This window comes from Apteryx rowi, unplaced genomic scaffold, assembly GCF_003343035.1.
Source record: "Apteryx rowi isolate R43461 unplaced genomic scaffold, aptRow1 scaffold_173, whole genome shotgun sequence".
Classification (NCBI taxonomy): Eukaryota; Metazoa; Chordata; class Aves; order Apterygiformes; family Apterygidae; genus Apteryx; species Apteryx rowi.
Window position 1 is genome coordinate 123310 of NW_020448008.1, and position 20440 is coordinate 143749.

Sequence of the window (20440 nt, forward strand, 5' to 3'; positions counted from 1 at the left end):
TCGTTTAGCCTCCCCAATTTTCCACAAATGAGAGAGAAAGAATGAAAGAAAATAATTTGAGAATGTGTGTATGGGAAGTTAGGTATTAGTGTTCCAGGTTTTGATTTCTAGTATATCTGTATCTGATCCCTCCTGCTCTTGGTGTCTTTTGTTGGACCCTTACTATACAGACCATTTTTCTGAAATGCTTGTATTATGCTTCAGTGTGTTCTTTGTCTGCTAAGAGTTTCCTCAGATTGTTCCCAGTTACAGAATAGAAAAAGATATTTTATAATTAGTCAGCCAATGATGAAAATATTTGGTAACTGTTACTTTCTACAGACCCAGATTCAGATTTTGCAGAATGGTTTTACCAGGTCTAATGGGATACATTCATTCTTAATGAGATTTTCATGGCATTGAAGGGATGAATATGGCCTTAGAATCTGTGAATAGATCCAAATTTTAGATCTTAGTCCTATTCTCTCATCTGAACTTTGACAAAGTTTTGATTGATGTTTCAATCCAAACTCCATTGCTTGGCTTTTTCTACCTACTGGTTTGAAATGAATCCAGAGTTGAAATACCCTCCACACTTCAGGGAAGCTCAAATTTGAATTTTGGGGTGGGGGAGGGGAACAGGAAGGAGATAAAGGAGGGAAGCTGGTGGGCTTTTCCTAATTGCTAGTAATGTTTTAATTAAGTGGAACAGAGTTGCATGAGGTTGATAATCTGAGTTCCGCTTTAGAATATTGCTGTCTGTTAGGAGATACCTGCACTGAAAGAGGATACTTCTCATAGCATCACAGTTGCATGAGAGCATTTTATCCTGTCACTTTTACTGAAAGTTAAACCAGGAGTGATAGCATTTGAAGGCTGTCATTTCTGGTTGTCAGCTACTTCATCTCCATTTTCATGAATTCAGCTTTGTGTGTATAAGCTTCCTCTGCAAAGGTACAGCTTAAATATATGGACTTCTGTATACCTGTACTGTACATGGACTACCTGCAAAACCCATTTGTCTGAGACCAATTCAAATGTCAGTGTTTAGATGTGCAAGATAGGAGAGTATGTGTCTGTATTCAAGCCCTTTTGAAGCTGCCCAAAGAGAGGTGACGGATTTTGGATTTAATCCTAGAATATCTCCCAGGTATTCCACCTATAAACACAATTATTATAAGTGGTAGTGGGTAAGGCCAGCTCAGCATGTGTCAAATTATATTGTGGTATGTGTCAACAAAGCAGGTCTTCTGCAGTCACAACTTGTAGCACTATTTTTAGTGCTGGGGCATCCCAGAATGCTGCAGCTGTCTCTGTCTGTGCTGAGGTATTAAGGTTTTTATTTTGGTCCCTGTTAGCTTCTGCTCCTGGGATCTCTCATTCTTCCTGTGCAATAAGAGTGGCCATGTTGGTAGTGGCCATGGGATGCCAATGTAGCAGATTACATCTAGCCCTCCTGGGTTTTGGTACCCAGCCATCTAGAAGTAAAGCAGAAATAAAAAGAGCCCTTACAGCATTCTGGGGTAGGAAGGGCAGATGAAGTAGCGGCTGGGACTGTCTGGACCTATGTGCCAGTGAAATTTTGCTGAATAGTTTCTGTGGTGCTCAGAGCAAGCTGTCACTGTGGTCCAGGGTTTCAGAAAACTAATTACAATCTTTCTAAGCTTATCCAAAGGGTGCGGCAGTGCTGCTCACTTACAGCCAACAAGTCAAAGCTTCTCAGAGTTCCTCACAGGAAGCACATATGTGGTTTGGGGATCAGTAAGAGGCACCAACAGTGTAGGAGATGATAGAAATTGCTGCTTTTGGACCCTGGATCCTACCGATGGGACAAAGGGGAAGAACGTATGAAGAGTTTCACTGGGGACTAAACATCCCGTTGTCCACAGTATCACTCAGTGTGTGAGCAGCTGGCACCATGCTACTTGCATAAATCGTTGGGTGGGTTCAACAAGGCAGTTGGGAGTCTGTTGCCTCTGTGTAGCAGTGTGTGCATGGTCAGGCAGTATGTGCTCCTTGTCATGTGGCAGATGGGCTGCTGTTCAGGGCCTTATTCAGGGCCTCTGTCCTGCCCTCTCAAAAAAATCATGGCCACATCTGGCTTTTGTTACTGTCTATTAACAGCATGCTGACTCAATTGTGCATGTATAAGATAAGCCACACCATACTGGCTTTAGGATGTGAGGGCCCTAATTATCTCCCTGTTGGCAGAAAGGTGAAGGAGTAAATGGATTTCCATTAGAACTCCCTCCTGATCTCTGGAGAAACCTCATGGTCCCTGCAGGGATGTTCCTCCAGGCTAGGTCCAAGGCTTGCTATATAGTGACCATCAGAGGAAGCTTTCTCAGAATTACTTTTTCTGCAGATTGTAGCAGGGCTGTTATTTCAGCAGGGCTTCTGGGTTCAAGTTTAAGAGGCAGCCAGCAGCTCTGAAAGTGTCTCTTAAATTTTAGATGTGCTGCATTTGTCATTTACTGTGTTTTCTTCTTTGCCTGTGACTGGAGGGCTGGGAACCTGCAAATCATGGCAAACTTTAAATATACCAGCAAAAGCAGTGAGGGGCTTTTCTCTGCAGTAAACGGACAGGGTGACGTAAAAACAAACAAAAACACAAACAAAAATGCACCACCAAAAAAACCCCCATCTCCAAGTGACCTTCCTGGCAGGGAAAGTCATTCTAAGGGGAATTCACAGCAGTCTCTTGGTGGGGTTCTACCTTAACTTCAGGTGAGGATGGCAAGTAGGTCTAGAATTCTCTGTATGCTTTTGGGGTAGACTATCTGAAATGTGCTTCTCCACAGATCCATTTCTCTATAGCTTTCACCAAGATCAGTAATTTAGCCATGGATCTCCATATCACTTGGATTACTGAGATTTATATATCCAAAGGAACATTCAAAGTAATTAACAGATTTGAGGGATTGTGACCCTATTTCAGCTAATAGTTTCAGATAATCATATTTCCAACAGTCCAGGATATATTAAACAAATGACAAATGACATTGAATTGCTTTTATATGGTGTTGCATAGTGAAATAGCACTATAATTGTCCATTAATAGAACTACTTCTGATTGCAAGAAAGAGTTCACTGACATGATTTGAAGTCTGGAGAGAACAAAAGGTTTAAAAAAACTCTTAAGATATCAGCTGTGCAAAATATTGTGGAATTTTTTGGGGACGTGAATGTAGACTGTGTATCTGTACTGTATATCTTACATAACCTGTGTGTGTGTAAACTGCACAACTCCGGAGACACAACTCCATCTGCACCAGGTAATTCAGCAAAGTGGGCATCGTATTGAAACTTATTGCCTGCTGACAAGATGGTCATCAGCTGGCATGTATTGAAAACAGTAAAAAAAAAAAACAAAAAAAACCCACAGATGCAAGGCAAATAGGGGCATTCTTAATTATTCTATGCAGAATAGTGTTTCCTCTGGGGGAAATCTTTTGCAATACCTTTTTAAGAGTGTTATATTATAGGGGCATTTAGGCTTCAAGTGATCAGAGACTTGGCACTGCAAGGTACTAGTGTTCTCAACACTGTCTGAGAAGCCCTCAAAACCTTGAGGAGTTGGATTCCAACTCATCACTCACATTAGACTGGCACATGGACTCTTCCTTCTTTCCCTGCATCTTGCACTGCTCCCCCCATGCCATGATTCACAGTCCCATGAAATTGCTGCTGTTTCTCATCACTAAAATCTGTTCTGATCCATATGTTTTTTGGATCTGCCCTTGCTCCCCTGAATTCAGTGGGACTTCTGTCCATAGTTTCAATATATCAGGAGAATGTCCTTCTTTTTAAAAAGCAAAGCAAACAACATGAGTTCTGAGCAGGAAAACACCTTTAAGGTGTAATTTTTTTCATGGAAAAATGCTTTAGAGCTGTATATAAAGTAAACAAATAATCCTAAAAATATCCTTCAACTACCCAAAGCAAAACAAACTTGGCACATTAAATAAAGTGTTAATAAGCATCTATAAAATAGATGATGGATTCAAATGACATTTATTTTTCAGTCCTGTGCAGACAGCTGATGAATCACACGTGATTATGGCACTTGTGAATTGTAAGTTTCCTCACGACTGAAGGTAAATGTCAAAGACACCATGTGTTAGAACAAGACACTTTGTTTGGCAGGTATGGCTTATTCAGAAAATAGGCTTTTGTTTTACACATGCACACTCTACATTGCTCAACTGAGTGTGTTGATTCTTTGAACACCTGTCCTGCAACTGGTAGTTGAATACCTCCTCCTTGTTTGGGTAAGTAGCATTTTCTTTGATAGTGGAGGAGGGAGAAGGTATGACCAGTGAATCCTTTCTTTTTCACCCTTTCTAGTAGGCAATAAGCTGAAGAAATCTGTCACCTGTGCAGTTCAGAGGCACAGTGAGCTGGGTTAGAACTGAGTTGCCAGAGGCAAAATATCTGTGGCCGTGTCCTCTGCTCTTGCTGAGTTTGACTACCTATCCAAGTGGGAGGGGGATTCTTCTGTCAGGGCTCAGAGCTCCAGCCTGGCCCTGTTCAGGAAACGGGTGTTCCAGACGTTCAAGCTGAGCAAAAGGCATCTGATACAAAGTTTTTTGGCTCCTGGCCTTCTGGGGCTTCTCTGAGAGAGGTGAAAGCTTTCATAGAGGACCTGGTTCTGAAATAATTCCCTGCAGAGTTTTCACATCTGGTTTCCTTCTGCTTCTCACTGCTGTCAGCGCAGGACTTGTTCCCAGGAGAAGTGTACAATCTACTCAGCCCTTGCATTGACATTTGAGCAAGGAGCAGAGAGAAGGGGCCTTTCCCTCCTTTTGGGCAGGGACAGTTGCAATTCGCATATGCTGCTTGAAAGCAAGTACTGTTCTTGTCAGCTAGTGTCAATGTTAGTTCAAGCCAGTCAAAGTGGAAATGGGAAGAAGATAAAGCAATAGCATCACCCGTACCATGCTTGCATCACCGCTAGCTGATCACCCCTACCATGCTTGCATCACCGCTAGCTGAACACCCCCCAGGGAATATGCTGTATCCACCAGAAACACAGCACAGAATTTTTCCTGCTAAGCCCATGCATCTTCTCCCTTCACCTGAGAAACCAAGATAATTCAAGAAGTTTGGAAGACCCTAGGCACATACCAGGTGGATCATCATAACTCTAAGACCTGTGTATTGCTGGTGTTGTACTGACTCTGTGAATGAAAGAACTAGTATGCATTGAGCCAGGCGCCATGGAAGGACAGGATTGGTGTCAGCAAGAGTGACGGCACTAGTAGCTTGGCCTCAGTGAATCAGCCAGTGGCTGGGGTGTGACTCTTGTTTAGTACATTTAAAGATTACATTAACAAAGTATTTTGACTGTGTAACTGTTCCACATCAACAAAATGGGKTCTTCAGGATATGCAGGCATCTTCACAAATGTGTGTCCTTAGTAGTCCTGAGTGGATGAAGGCACCGTTAGGCACAGTGCATAGCACTTGTCTTCGTCACATGTGAAACGTGTCTGGTGGCCACACCTCAGTTCCTGTAGCTCTATATTCTCTTTCCTTCCAGATCCTGGCCTCCTGCCTGTCTGCTCTACCTGCTGCCATTGACTGCCACTGCCTTGCAGCTGTGTACAACAAAGAAGTTGTGGGCCTGAGCCAGTCTCTGTAACTCCGTGTGCCTTGCTGTATGATGTTTTTGAGCTAGACTACTTTTTTCTCCCTGGATGCTACCTTCCTCCTTCTCTCCAAATCACTGTACAGATTCCTACAGATGTGATGAGACAACATAGACCAGTTTATACTTTCTGATAGGAGGGAGCTTTTCAGATTATATTCTATTGTGGATTTTTTAATGCCTGTGGGAATGATTGATTGATCTCCTCTTCTGCTGTAGTCCCTGTGGAGGTGAGCTCTTCCTTGGCCAGGGGTGAAGTAAAGGAGTGGGCATAAGGGAGATGGGGTAATAGCCCAGACAAAAAATTTGTTGGAACTGAACGTAGGGTTATTCATGTGCTGGTACACATCCCAAGTGTACCTAAAAAGAGCTCATATATGAAAGTCTCTTTACTGCTACTGCTAAGTTTAATAGATGCTAAATTCAGGTGTTCTGAACTGTTCTGAATTGTTATAGGTGTACACTGGCAGAAACATAGTTGAAACGGAGTAAGTGATATTTTTGACTGTCCCACAGCTGCTGGGATCGGGATACATTTCCAGGTTTGAAAAAGAATTTGAGGGAGTGGCAGGGAAAAGGGATGCCACTAAGCAGATTTTAGGAAATTTCCTTTAAACTAACATTTTTAAGAATCCAGCATCTGTCTCTCTTCTCTCATGCCACGTTCAAGAGATGTGATCAGCGGAGAGATTTCAAAAGCAATGTAGTTCAGGATAACGGAAAGCACCTGATCTATATCTGATTCCACTTGGAATCTAAGTAACAGCTGCAGACTTAACAAATGAGGCCAAACTGAATTCCATCAACATAGCAAGATCTCAAGAGCCCCTTTGGATTGTGCCTGCAATACAAAATACCAGCTAACCCCCTTGTATTTATTAGCATGACAGCTCTCTGAGTGGGAGAGATAGGGTGTGTATGTGTGTGACTTGGAGGCTAAAGGTGGAGTTGTGCTGCTTAAATTTGTAAGGATGAGTTTGTTGAGGCCTTGATGATGAGGCTGGAATGCTTTTAAGTTGGGGAAGGGAAAGGATGGGTGCCTGCTGGGATTCCATTTCACAGGGGTTCCTTTCTGTATAATGACAGGAGCTATTCTGCTGCAGTGTGTTTAGTAAAAGCTGGCTTTTTCATCCAAAAGGATGTTTTYCCAGGAAACATCAATTTCCTACTCAGTCTTGGTGGGATTTACCAAAAAAAGCAAATTCCTTTCTTCATTCTCCCTGGAGAGACCTTGTGGGGGGGGGGAAGGGAGTGCGCAATTTTAACAAACTGAGAAGAATAATGCACTGAACTCTTGACAAAAGTTGAGGTTTTTCATATGTATATGAATTCATATGTACATATAAATAAGTTACACATGCACGTGTGTGTAACAGATGTCTGTGCTAGTGTTTTCAATTTCATCTGACTTTCTTTTTCAGGACCAGTTGTAATAATCCTGTTTTTTTTCAGGGTGGTCAAAATCTGTACCTGGGGCTTCAACCTTAAGTTGGCTTCAGTCTTTAATGTTGGACCAAACCCTACTCGTTAACTAGCCCTCCTCTCCTTAGTGCCATAATGAAGCATTAAGCCTATAGCCTCTGCATCCTATTGTACTAAAATTGGTAGTATCCTGCATCCCAGAATGGCCTGCAGAGTATTACACAAGGTCATTCCAGGGCAGAGTGGGGAGGCCTGATGAATTCAAGTCATGTTCATTATCCTCCACCTACCCTATTCAGTATCGCAGGTTTTCAGATTTTTTTCTCTCTTTTTTTTTTTTCTTTCTTTCTTTCTTTATATTTAGGCTGTACCCTTGGCTTAGTCACACCACAGGCTTTCAATGTCACGAGCATGCCTCTTGTGTTATAGATGCCAGAGGCTTGCATGGCTGAGTTCAGCTGGTTTGGCATTAGGAGAGCTGACTGTCTCTGCTTTCTCATCCAGCTCACAACATTTCCCCTTGGTATAAACACATTAATTACAGGTTTCATTGTTTCCCACTTAAAAAGGTGTGTCCCAGCCACTAGCAGGCTGATGTGTATGTCTGCCAGCCAGGGCTCTCTTCTAATCGTGCTAAGGCAGCATAGTTATCTGTCACTTCAGCATATTTTAGCCAGCAAAGGGTTTGCACTGCTCTGTTACTGTCTGCCAGCCAGTTTCATCTATTCTATTTACTGGTGAGCAAGAAACAAGATAGGCTGCACCACTTGGGTCTGATCTTTGGCTCTGTATCCCATGGGGCTTTATTTTTATGAAGAATATGGGTGGTGTTACTGCTGCTGCTATAACTAATGTTTTAGCTGTTGCAGAGGGAAGCCAGAAGCAGTTGTAGGTGCTATTTCCTCTACTACTGAGATGTGTTTTGGTTTCTAGAACACAAAGGACTGCCTATTCAACCCAATTGATTTGCAGCCCAGTTGATTTGTATTCCCATTATGTTTTATCACATCTAAAAATAAACTGTAAACTGTAGTTGTGCTAGGGGGCAGATCAGTTCCCTATCCTTCATCAAATAATAGATAACAAAGAACTAATTGGAGTGCATGATGGAAATCAATAGAGGCTGGGAACAGGCCAGAAGCTAAGCCTGGTGTGTCCTCTCCTGTTAAAATCTGAGACACAGGTGTGCCAGGACCGTAACAGGATGTGCTGATGTGAAAGTGTCAGCTCCTGGAATCAAAAAAGGTCAGTTTTTAGTTGCTGCCTCCCTTTTTTCCTTCCTCTTCCCTTTTTCCCATTAGCTTTTCTGTAAATCATCTCCCTCTTTCATCCATTTCAGGATTAAAGAAGCAGAGGAGCTGCTGAGACCTGTCCCATGTCTCTGTGAGCTCTCTCTGGCCAGGATTTCCTGTTGGGCTCGCAGAATGTTTCTGAGGCAAGAGAAACATGGGAGTAAGATGGATAAGACTAGAAAACGAGCTGAAGGATATTGTCTTGTCCTGTTGGTAAGAAAGGGCAGTAGTGGCGTTGCGGTGGGGGGTTGTATTTAGAGGCTATTCCTTCCTGCCCAAGCAGAAGCTTCTTTCCTAAGGGCTGTGTTACAGAGCCGGTGAGAGAGATCAGCCTGCTACCTACTCAGCAAATTCTGCCTGGGAAGATGACTTTGCTCATCTCCTTTTCTCCTGCCACAGCACTGTGGCTTTTTCCCTGCATCTGGTGGGTGTGATTAGGAGTTAGCAAAGGGCAGAGGTGCTGGTTTGGGAATTCATAGCTCCCTGGTAGGAGAATGGGAGAAGGCTGAGGCAGGGTTAAGACCCTTTTGGTCCAGTTAATCCATTAGGTAGAGTGTAGAGCATGCCTATCTGTAGCATGTGACTGCACTCTGGATGTAGCTGGTATTTTTGGAGCCTTAGCATAAGGACTGCCTTTTTGCCTCTTGATTTAAGTTCCATGATACTAAGGCTTTGCTATCTATTCTGAAATGCTTGTGTTACTGAAACAAAAGTGCATGTTAAATCAAGGTAGCAGATGTAATGTGCTTTAAGTATCATAGGATTATCCTATTTGAGCAAACAGTGTAATTTAAGTACCCAGGTACTTTAGACAAGATCTGTTGCAGACTGAAAGTTACAGTCCTCATATCATTGTATGGCATGCCATAATCTTAGTTTCAACACATGACGATCAAAATGTAAATCGTGAAGGATGGAAGAAAAATTGTATTATACAAGTAGGAGTGTCAGATTTGAGAAGTGGAAGATTTTACTGTCTCAGTCTATTGTTGTCCTACCAAATGCTGTCTTGTACTTACTCTGCCTCTGTTAGAATACTGCTAAGTGTATATTTTGCTTTTCAACAAGGAGTCACTTTCTAAGTAATAATCATTCAGCAGCTTTTAGTCCAGAAAATCTTATCCTTTAAAGTAACATCTTCACCCTAATTCAGGGCCAGAGATCCTTTCTGAGAGTTCTTTTATGCATGAGAATTATTGTTGTCATAGCAGGTGACTGTGATTACTGCTGTGCAAAAATGCAAGTAAGGGCAAGGGAGACGCTATGTATTCTTTTTTCAGGACATGCAGAAAGATAAATGAGATCTCTGTGGAATAAAATAACTAGATAGTGGGAGTGACCATCAAAGGCAGTGCAGCTGAAGATGGGGCCTGAGCAAGGCTAGAGCATGTGGTCTGGGACTGTTTGAAAATGCAGAGAACAGAAGATGTGGTGGTGTTTAGAGAGTTGTATGTAGGCTGTCCTTAAGAGACTGAGAGAGTGTCATGAATGACACTGAGGGAGCGAGTGACAGAGTTCACTGGGAGGAATGAGCCTGGGAAAAGGGAAGTAGGGAAATTCCCTTCTGCTACAGGTTTTGTTTTGTTGGGGGAAGCAGGACCTTGTGTATGTTTTTGTGGGCAACAGGTCTGGACCTGCAGAACACCTTTACTGAAATCATAATTTTTTCCTAATGGAAACATAGATAGGCCTCTGATACTAGCACATTACTTAGGCAGAATGGGCAACACACAAAGAAAGATGTTCTTAAAGGGTACATTTTACCTCAGGGCTTTTACCAGAAGCAAGCAGGTATCACTCTCTCTGTTAGGTTATGGCTGTAGGTGTGTGGATGTGTGTGTTTTAGTGTTTATGACACCTACAGTGAGGAACTGGTAGAACAGGCAAACTCTGATATATGTCTGAAGCAATACTGCCATTTTAAACCTTTTTAAGTACTTACTCCATTACTCCAAGCAAAGTTATGAGAGCGATCATTGCCTCAGAAAAAGTGGGTTCGTATTGACTATTCATTCCAGGCCTGACCTTGCAAAATTATATACCTAGACCTGTTACCTTGAATATTTAGGTGATTGCAGGATTCAAGATATCCATGCTAGCCTTGGAGATTGTTGAACACCGCATTCATTTTATTAATTCCTATAATAATAAACTAGTTCATTAGCCTGCAGTGCCACCTAGCCTCCTCATCCTTTGGACAGCAGATAAGTATGGTGTGAATATTTAGAAGGAAAAAATAACTAAGAAAACATTCATGTAATGATCTCTTTCCCCCTTTGTTTAAAGATGTAATAGTTTAATCTCATCAGGAGATTTTCATCAGTGTTTTGAAAACTGTTACCCCACTATTAGCCAATGTGGGGGGAAAAGCACAGGAGAAGTAGAGATACTTTTCTTCATAATATTAGTTCCTTGCTCAATGCAAGTATTACTCATAACCCATAAGGTCTGAGCTTGGTAAGGAAGAAGACAAGCCGGTGCATGACTATTAAATATTTTAACAGTTTGATTCATCTCAAAGTGATTCATGGCCTATTGATAGTAGTCATGTCATAACTGCCATCTTTGTGACATGTTAGCAGCATATCAGGAGTGCTTTGTGGTATTTCATAGCATTCATAAGTTAGAGTATGGGGGGAAATGAAGGAGGCAAATGTAGGCAATGAAGGAGGCAAATGTAGAACTGGCTTCAGTCAGTAGGTAGGTCATAGGGCAAACTGCAGAGGGGAAAAATTGGCTCTGGGAAGGGACAGCCAAGTCTCTGCTGCCTACCCTACCTATATGTGTCTTGGGGAGCCAGAACTGCTGCTGTCCCATTCCTCCTTTTTCCCTGATTTTTCATGGGATAAGGGGAAGTAGGAGGTACTTGTGTGTGAAGAGTAGCTATTGCAGGGGGGAAAAGAGTTTGACAATTTTTAGTGGGGTCCCATGCTCCAGGGGAATGGAGGAAGAGAATGAGACATTAGCAAGGATGCAGGGTGGAGACAGCATCCCATGAGCAGGTTGGATGTGGGAGGCTAGTGAAGAGGAAGAAATTTTTCGTTTTATCCATAAATCCTGCTGACTTAGCAAGAAGCCTCTCTGTCCTACGCAGCTGAATCTGAACTCCCAGCTGAACCTGCTCCATCACTGTTGCAAGACAGAATTGTTTTTTTCCTCACCCTTGGGGCAGCTAGGTTCACATTTTCTGCTTGCTGTTCAGACTTTGATCTGAATTCTGTGTCGCAGGATTGTTAACAAGTGATGGGGAAGATAAATTCAAATAATCCATTTTTGTCCAGTACACATCCAAGGCATCTGTGATATCTTCTGCCTTCCTGAATAACAAATGTATTTAATCTGAAGCTTTGTTTTTCTGTAGATTAATGGAAATATGCACCTTTTTCTTTGGTGCCATTAGCCAGAATCTCCATGCATTTAGACTTGAAAGAGGTTAGCATACAACTCCTTTGTGAAAGACTGTAACAGAGAATAAACCTGGGGCCACCCTCATAATGTAAACAAAAATGGACAGGAACTAGAAAGCGTGCACTGCCACAGGCTGCCTTTGTGCAGCAGACTTTCAGTTAGTTTGCCACTGTCAAGTAAGACCACAAACTGAGCTCGTGGAATATGGGTGGGATGGGACATCATTACTCCTTTTCTTTTTCTATGGATTTCAGCTTACATTATAGCAATATACCACAGCAAGTTTCATGAAATTTGGAGGAGGAAGGAGTGATGGGAAACAACTCTATTGAGTTTCATCCCCAAATCCTGCTAGATTTTCCTCTTTATTAGCAGATCTTCTTCCTTCTGTCTTTGGTGATCTTTTTATATATGAAAAGCTTTGTTTGAGAAGGTGCTGTAGTGAGTTTTGGCTTGAACCAGCTGAGTAGTGGTTGCATGTCAAATGGTTAGCGACAGCCTGTTTGTTCATACAGATTATGTGTAAGAGCCTGTTAGGACCCTCAGGATAGGCCTTACAGAGTATATTGGGTTAAACAAAACCCATCACAAAGCCTTGTAAAGCTGTAAAGTGCTATATGCATTAAGAGATCCTCTGAATCAACTCAAGGATCTAAAAATGAAGCCATACTCTCTCCTTTTCTAAGGGAATGAACTGCCCACTCTCAGTATCTAATCAAACAAGTGGTGAGGTACTCCCTCTGGGAGATTAGAGAGTTACCATCCTTGCCTAGGCATAGATCAGTATCTCACTCTTTAACAGAGATTTTTGAATGGCAGGAATAAAGCTAGCAGAAAAATGTATCAATTAAAGCTGACCTGGAGGTACCTATAGGTGGTGCTGGTCAGTACAACATAGTAGTAGTGAATGTATCAGAAGGTGCTTGTGGATGCACCTTCCATTCTTCAGATGTTCTCTCTCTCTTTTTTTTTTTTTTTTGGGTGTGTTATTCTAAAGCAAAAAAGTTCTTTGTGTTGTTTGGATGGTATAATAGCCCCAGAGGAATCATAGCATGCTATTTTATCAGGTGGCTAGTCACCCAACATGAGACTGTGGAAGGGAAAATAAGAAAATGAAATTAAGGTGTTAGTATTCTGGAAAAAAAAATCAGTGATTTGTTTAAAAAAATGAATACAATCAAAGTAAAGACAGTAGAGCACTTGTAGTTATCAACCACTGTTACTGAGCTATAAGACTGGCTTACAAAGTTGCATTTTGTCCTACTTCACACACACAATTGAAAAAAAAAAAAACCCACCTCTAGGGCAAAGTTAAAAATTAGGGCTAATTTTGAGAGAACTTTCAAAATTTTTTTGATTTCTTCATTTCCTTTATGTTCAGGTTCTATGAAAGGACTGAAAAGAGAGGCTTAGGTGTAGAATAAGGGATATCTAAATTCTGTGAATACATCGTGATGCTTACATGCATCTCCTTTATTAATGCCCTGTTCCACTAGGTTTGATAACTTTTTTAGGACTAGACTGCATTTATGGTGCATTTACAGAATATTGCTGTCAGCCAGACCAGGAAAAAAAAAAAAAAACCTTAATACCTGAGATCTAATACTGGACACTATCAATAGGCAGTTTGAGGGTCTCTGGAATGGTGTAACCTGGTAGCTAGGAAACATGTCTAGGAGCAGGTGCCTGAGCTCCCATCTCCTTTTCTGTGGATTATTCCCAATGTTAAATGCACGCATTGCTATGGGAATGGAGATCAGGACTTTTGCAATGCTTTGCTGTTCAGTAGGCAGCATCACCAAGAAGAGTGTAAAGTGTCTACCCCAAACCCATAACCTGAAGGTTTGGGTACTCTCCTTGGCAGGGGGGTGAGCTTTAAATCTGCAGGACTAAGAGAGCCCAGGTTTCCTGCTCCTTCATCACATACACTTAACTAACAGGTGATTATTGAAAACACATAGCTGGTCCCAGCTGTGTGTTTTGTGAAGAAGCTTGGCCTTTTCTTCTGGATTCTGCATTCTGCCAGCAATATGTGGTAGGAGTGATCAGAGCACATCTAGCAGACTAAGTTTCCTGGGGGCGCTATGTGCCACTGTGCTGATTTTTGGGTCTCTGTCACTGCAACAGGAGTGAAGAACAACATTGCTTTGGTCGGGGCAGCTTTGAGCCTGCTAAGCAGGGGCGCAGCAATTGTTGTGATCCAAGAGGCAGGCATTTAGACACCTTCAGGGTTAAGCAGCAGCCAGCTGCGACATGCCAATAGAGGGGCATCTGGGATTCCTTCAGATTCCAGGGTTAATTGCACTGAACTCGAGAGATCATCATCTGTCAAGTATAAGAATTTGTTGGAGCTAAGCGGTTCTACACATATGACAGATACTAGACAACACTAAACAACTAACACCAAGCAATCTACAAGTATAACAAAGCTAAAAATTATAGTAAAGCTAGAAATATAACAGAACTAAAAATAGAATACAGATATCGGAGCTCTATGGTTAAGCCATGGATGCACAGTACAATGACCGTTCTCAGATGCATGGTACGATGACTATTCTTGCCCTTTCTTTGTCCTTATGGGCCACCCCTCCAGTATAGTTTTCCCTGGATTGTTCTCACCATGCTCAAGCTGCGCCAAGATGATTTCAGATTTTCCCTGGCAGTTGGCATCAGGGGCATCCCTGCTGATGAGTGGGTTGTTGGGTCTGCAGGCCAGCTGATGGTGAGTCCAAGTCCACAGAGAGATATGTGGGTTACTTTCTTTTATCCTTCCTGGGCTTAGTTCATTATCCAATCAGACAATGCCTGACCACAGTTACACAATAGAACAGAAGGCATCAGTCGATAACAGTACGTATGCCAACAGAGAACAGTACAGATGTTCAACAGATAACAGTACACATATCAATAGATATCAGTACACATGTTCAACAAATAACCCAGTGCAAAATTCTACACTACCTAGATGCTTACGGTGTGAGTCTGTGGTGTCACTTCTCTTTTGCTGACTAGGTTTGCTCAGCCCTCATGGGGTCGTTGGAGGGCTACAGCAACCCCACAGTGTGGTGACTCTGGCTGTGGTGCCCCTGGAGTTTGTTATCTCCTGGGGAGCACCCCAAAGCAAACCCTTCTTCTATGGGCTGCACCATCCTGAGTTCCACGGTTGCCTGGGTGGTGTCTTATCACCGGCTTTCTGGATCGCAGTTTACAATGTCCCCTTCTTTGGGATTGCCTGAGATGGGAAAAGGTGTCTTTGAGTCTGGCATGGAACCTCAGTTGAATTTTCTTCAGTTCCTGACTGAACTGCAGATTTTCTCTTTGGCTGAGGTCTGGTCACTGTGATTTCTCTTGCCATTCAGCTCTGCCATCTCTTTAATTTACCACTTTTCACTGGATGGGTACAGGCTCTTCCTTTGTGTTCATACAGGGTCTAGTAATGAGGGTCCCTGCTCTTGCCTATGATTTCTAAACATTATTGTAACTTGATGCAAGTAAATAATCCAGAGATGTTGCTGATGAAAAAAACTCTGAAACAAAAACTCTTTAGTTTCTGTAATATACAATGCAAATTATTGCTACTGTGTAATCTACCTTTTAACTGCATGCATTGGCTGCTCTGGAGCCGTGACTATATGTAATGTACCATGAATTTGTATTAGTAATAATATTCATAACTACTTGCCTAGTCCTGAGCATCAGAAAGAACATGAATGTTCAGCATTTTCATCCCAGTTTCCAGGCTGAAAGTTTCTATGAGTGTTGACTGACTGTAGGTTGACAGTGCTGCTTTAGGTAAACAGAGGTGGTAAGAGTCCAAACTGAGTCCAAACTGTCAGGGCCCTGAATGCACTAACAGGCCTTACTGGCCCTGACCAGCCTCACCTGGGGCCTCCCCCAACCCCTGCCCATGGGCCCAGGAGCTCCATTTAAGCTCAGGTGTGGGCACCCAATCCCCTGCTTGAGCTACGCAGTAGGAGCGCTGGTCTCCAGCACACCCACAGACATGCCTATGCCTGACCCTGATGATCTGGACATCAACCCGCAGACTGACTTCCCAGCTTTACCTCAGACCTGTCTCATCACTATGGGCCTGACTGGCAATCACTGGGCTGTGTATGACCCTGGTTACTCTCACTGGACCTGATCCTTACCCTGACCTGCAGACTGACTTCCTAGCTTGACCTTGGACCTGCCTCATCACCACAAACTTGCCTGATGATTTGGACTTGTGGTTGAACCTGGCTACCATCTCTGGGGCTGCCTTGCTCACTTTGCTCAGGGGTGGTGGGATGGGCCCTGGCTGGTGAGGCATCTGCCATGCCAGGTGTGTTATTGTGCTCAGTTCCCTGGTCCCTATCTCTTCAGGAGCAGCCAGCTCTTGCTGCTCCCTGTCACAAATGACCAAAGATTCAAAAGTGGGAAATACAGCTGCAATGAGAAGGGAGACAAAATGCAAAATCAAGAGTGACTCTATGAACTCTGTGCAAATATTAATTTTGCTTCCTGCAGTTAATAGCATGCATTTAGCTTTCAGCTACACATTCCCACTGTCTCGGATAAGATCCTTTAAATGGTTGAAACACCCAGGATGACTACTTTTCCTTCCTTCTATGGTGCAGTCTGAAGTTACAATATTTCACGCATTGCCTTACACGGGGCCCAGCACAAGTCCTCTCCTCTTGCTGGCTGAAAGTTTCCTGTGCTGCTTTCCTGTCCCCAGTTTCTCCCAAATCCCATACTCAACAGTCAGACCAGAAATCAGTGAGCTCCATGTTCTGTGTGAGCTTCTCAGGTGGAAGTGACATAACTTTTCAATCAAAATGCCTTCTGTGACATGCCAGAAACAAGGGTACAAAGCTCCAGTACCCACCAGGGAGGTGATTTATTGTAGATGGAAGAAGAGCAATGCGACTCTCTTTACATTCCAGAACACCCTCCACCTTCCTCAGGGACCTGATAAAATACTGTCTCTAGTTTTTAAAAGGCTATTTTATACTTCTTTAAAAAGGATAGAGTCTTGGCTAATGTACTCAGAATGTGATAATGGTGACAACCTGATGTGGGCAAAAGCACTATAAAGAATCCAAAATGAGAAGTTGTCAGAAAGCATAATGGACATCCAGGGGTGGTGTACCTGATGTGAAGACAAGACTATTAACGTGTCTTGAAGTTTAAACTTGGCAGCCCAGCTGTGAAATATATTTGAAAGCCCCATTGTCTACTGGGTTGCTAAGGAGCCTCTGAAAGTGTGAGAGTAAATTAAGGAAAGGTGTTAATTTGAACTAGAATTCATGAATAGCAATGCACGTAGACAAATCCTTGGATACCACCACTATCTCTAATACATCCATTAGTTCTCTCTTGCACTGCTGTTCTTTTGTTCTTGTCCCTAGAGGAATGTTACAGAAATCGTTATAGTATCCAGCATGGCCACTCTGGTAACTGGGAAGCTGAAGGAGGTGGCTGAAATGCTGTTCTTTGTCTCTCAGCTGCAGCCTCAGCCAATATACCAGATAATTATTGAAGGTTGTACCTGACTCTTGGTTTTCTAATCTATGTTACGTGGCAACATTATTATCGTTCTGACCCATTCCACTTCATCTAATACTAAGAGGAATTCCTCTACACCTTTGTATTTGCAATTCATTTTGCTCTGTAAAAACATTAAACTTTCAATTCGTACTGGGGTGCCTATTGACAGCAGGATTATCTACAGAATTGTACTCAAACACCAGAAATAGGCTGATACCAGTTAACAAACTGAACTAGTCTGACTTGTCCATGAAACACTTCAACACAGCCCAAAGCAAAGCAAGCTTTGTAAACAATTTAGATTAGTGTTAAACAGTTTAAATTAATGTTAGGACATTTGTATCCAGCCTTCTGTTTGGAGTCACAAGTCTCCTAATATGTAATGGGGTAGAAGGATGATCCTTCAAAGGTTCACTCAAAGCATTGATTAGGCTAAGTGACTTTGTGGAACAGCTTCTTTCCATGAATATATAGGGAGCCTAGAGCAACTACATTTATGATTTAGCTCTCACAGTTACATGTTTCGAGTTAGGTGGAGTGAATCCAGGTCTTAATGTGTGACATTTACAGTCTACAGAAAAAGTCCTCTAAATAGCAAATGCACATTTAGCCAGGCTTTGATCTTCTAAAGTAAGAAGATGAGTTTAAAAACAAGCTTTTAGCTTTACATCTTTTTCCTCTTCTATCTCTCAAATTTGAAAGTAGAATTGTCTTAATTTATAACTGTTTTTTTTTCTTTTTTCATCCTAGGTGATTATTTAAAAAATGTTTTTAGGACAAAAATGTCTAAGCTTGTGCCTCCCTGTCACCTCTCCCAAATCCTAAGTATTTATAGATGTCTGTCCCTGCAATGTGGACCTGTTTTAAGTCTCTTCATTTATTTTAGTGAATGTTGGTCACAGCAGGCGCTGGAGTTAATTTAGCAAGTAAGCATGTAGACAAATTGTGGGTAGAGCTTGTGCACTGCTAAATCAGTTGGTCTAATATCAGCTATTCCCTCTCCTTTCCCTTCCTTGTACCTTTAAATCATCACCACAGCAACACAGATACAGGAGGTATTGCACCCAAAAGTGGTAATCTCAGGGTACCTTTGACAGTTAGTAGGGGCCCTGGGGGATTCAGCACAGGGTTTTTCTTAGAGGTTAGGGCATGAATGATGGTACTTAGCACCTTACAGAGGGAGCCTTTCATTGCTTCACAGCCTTTAAAATGATGATTTGGTATCAATCTGTTCCCTGAGCAGTATCTGGACTCTGAGATGGTAGGAAAGAGGATGCATCCTTTCCACCTGCGCAAACTGCTCCTGCAGGCCCCAGGCCACTGCAGCCAGATGATAAAAGGCACCTCATAGGGAAGTTGGGGTGGACTGGTTAGAGAGGCCTGGGAGGCTGGTCAGGGCATGGCCCTGGCCCTCGCTGTGCAACTCATGACTCCTTTGCCATCCCAGGACAGGGTGTGCCCTGTGCCAGATATCTAGCCTGATGAAATGACTATCCTGCACGCCCAGGCCTGAACCATGGCTCTGCCCTTGCAAAGTGCAAATGCATGCAGTTAGGATGAAGAAGATCATGGTCTCCTTGGGCACCAAGTGGGGGAAAAGTTTCATCACTGGCTGTTTGGGACCAGTGCTTAGCCACGTAGGACACCTGCTCGATCTCCTTTCACGTTGCCTACCCCCGCTGCAAATCCTCCTGCATGCCCATAACAAGTCATTTAAAGGGCTGCAGCTCTAAGGTCTCGTCCTTCCACTCCTTACAAGGAGAGGCGAGCCCCTCTCCTGGACAGGATGGTTCCCATGCAGCTGAAGACAGTATCGGGAAGGGCAGGGGCATGCTGGGCTTTGCTGATGTAACAGGCTCCCTGCAATTTTCATTCAGATCTGGTTGGCTGCGAGCTGGCAGAGAGCCTCAGATACGCCTCCAACTCAGATGAGGTCATTCCTGCTTTTTTTTTTTTTTTTCCATGCTGCTCCAGAAGGGATCTGCGGTGTCTCAACATTTAAGGTCAGTGTGCTAATTTCCACACCACCTCAAATCTCTGGGTGCAGGAACCCCCTCCTCCCCTCGGCAGCACCCCCTCCCAGCACCATCATAAACCTCGTTTTCCCTTTAAAGAGAAAGGAGGAGCAAAAGGAAGAGGAATTTACCGCAATGGATTTTATAATTGACTCTCGCATCCAGGGGAGTGTTTGCTAGCAAGAGCTGCCCAGGCCTAACACGCGAGTAAAGTAGCTCCAGGACGGAAGAAACTCCAGACCTTGCCGCTGCCAGAAGTGAAACTACTCGCCCTGCCCTGTCGCTTTTCCCCTTCCCCGCCCTCCCACCGTGGGCCATGCAGAGATGCATCCAGCCAGTGCAGGATGGGGTGGGTCCCCCAGGCTGTCAGTCAGCAGGGGCTGCCCGGCCCGGGACGAGCTGATTCCGAAATAAGGACTCGCCCCGGCGGAGAGCAGAGCACGCACAGCCGGGGTGTAGGAGCCGGGGGTGCCCGGCCCCGCACCGTGCCTGGAAGCACCGCCCGCTCGGCATCTCCCTCCCTCCGCCCCCGGCGACGGGTGATCCTGGGCCCACTAACTTCGGCGCCGACGCCAGGTCTGCCTGCACGGCGGTGGGCAGGATGGGGGTTGCAGCACCCCCCCCTTGCCCCCGGGGCAACCAGCCCTTTACTCCTCCTCCTCCCACGGCCGAGCCCCGCGCTGGAGCTCTTCAGGCACAGCTTCTCCGTGATGCCCTGCCAGGGGCGGGGAGCCCTCCCCGGAGCGCCTGAGCGCGGGCCGAGCTCCAGCACCGCGGACAGCTCCCGACTACCGGCGGGCCGAGCCGCGGTACCCGCGCACAGCTCCGGCGGCCCGAGCCCCAGCACCGCGGACAGCTCTCGACTACCGGGCGGCTCCCCGCGCCTCAGCACCGCGGACAGCTCCCGGCTCCCGGCGGGCCGGGGCGCGGGGTGCCGCCGGGCTGTGCCCCGCCGGGCTGTGCCCCGCCGAGGTGACCTTGCTGCCGGCTCCGGACCTGCTCCGTGCCTCGGTGCCCCGGTTTACTGCGTACGTCGGCTGGCAGCCTCCGCTGTACCAGTGTGCCGCTCTCCTGAAAAGGACGCTGAGAGATTTCCCCTCTCCACACACACCCGCTTCTCCCACGGAGCCAGGAGAGGGCTCA

At 44.2% G+C, this 20440-nt stretch overlaps 1 long non-coding RNA gene across 1 annotated transcript; it reads left to right on the forward strand.

Annotated features, from left to right (window-relative positions):
* The first annotated feature begins 5523 nt into the window (after positions 1-5523).
* Positions 5524-8549, forward strand: LOC112963688. Its single transcript, XR_003252690.1, has 3 exons — positions 5524-5858; positions 7415-8295; positions 8390-8549. It is a non-coding gene; the product is annotated as an uncharacterized LOC112963688 (long non-coding RNA).
* The last annotated feature ends 11891 nt before the right edge of the window (positions 8550-20440 follow it).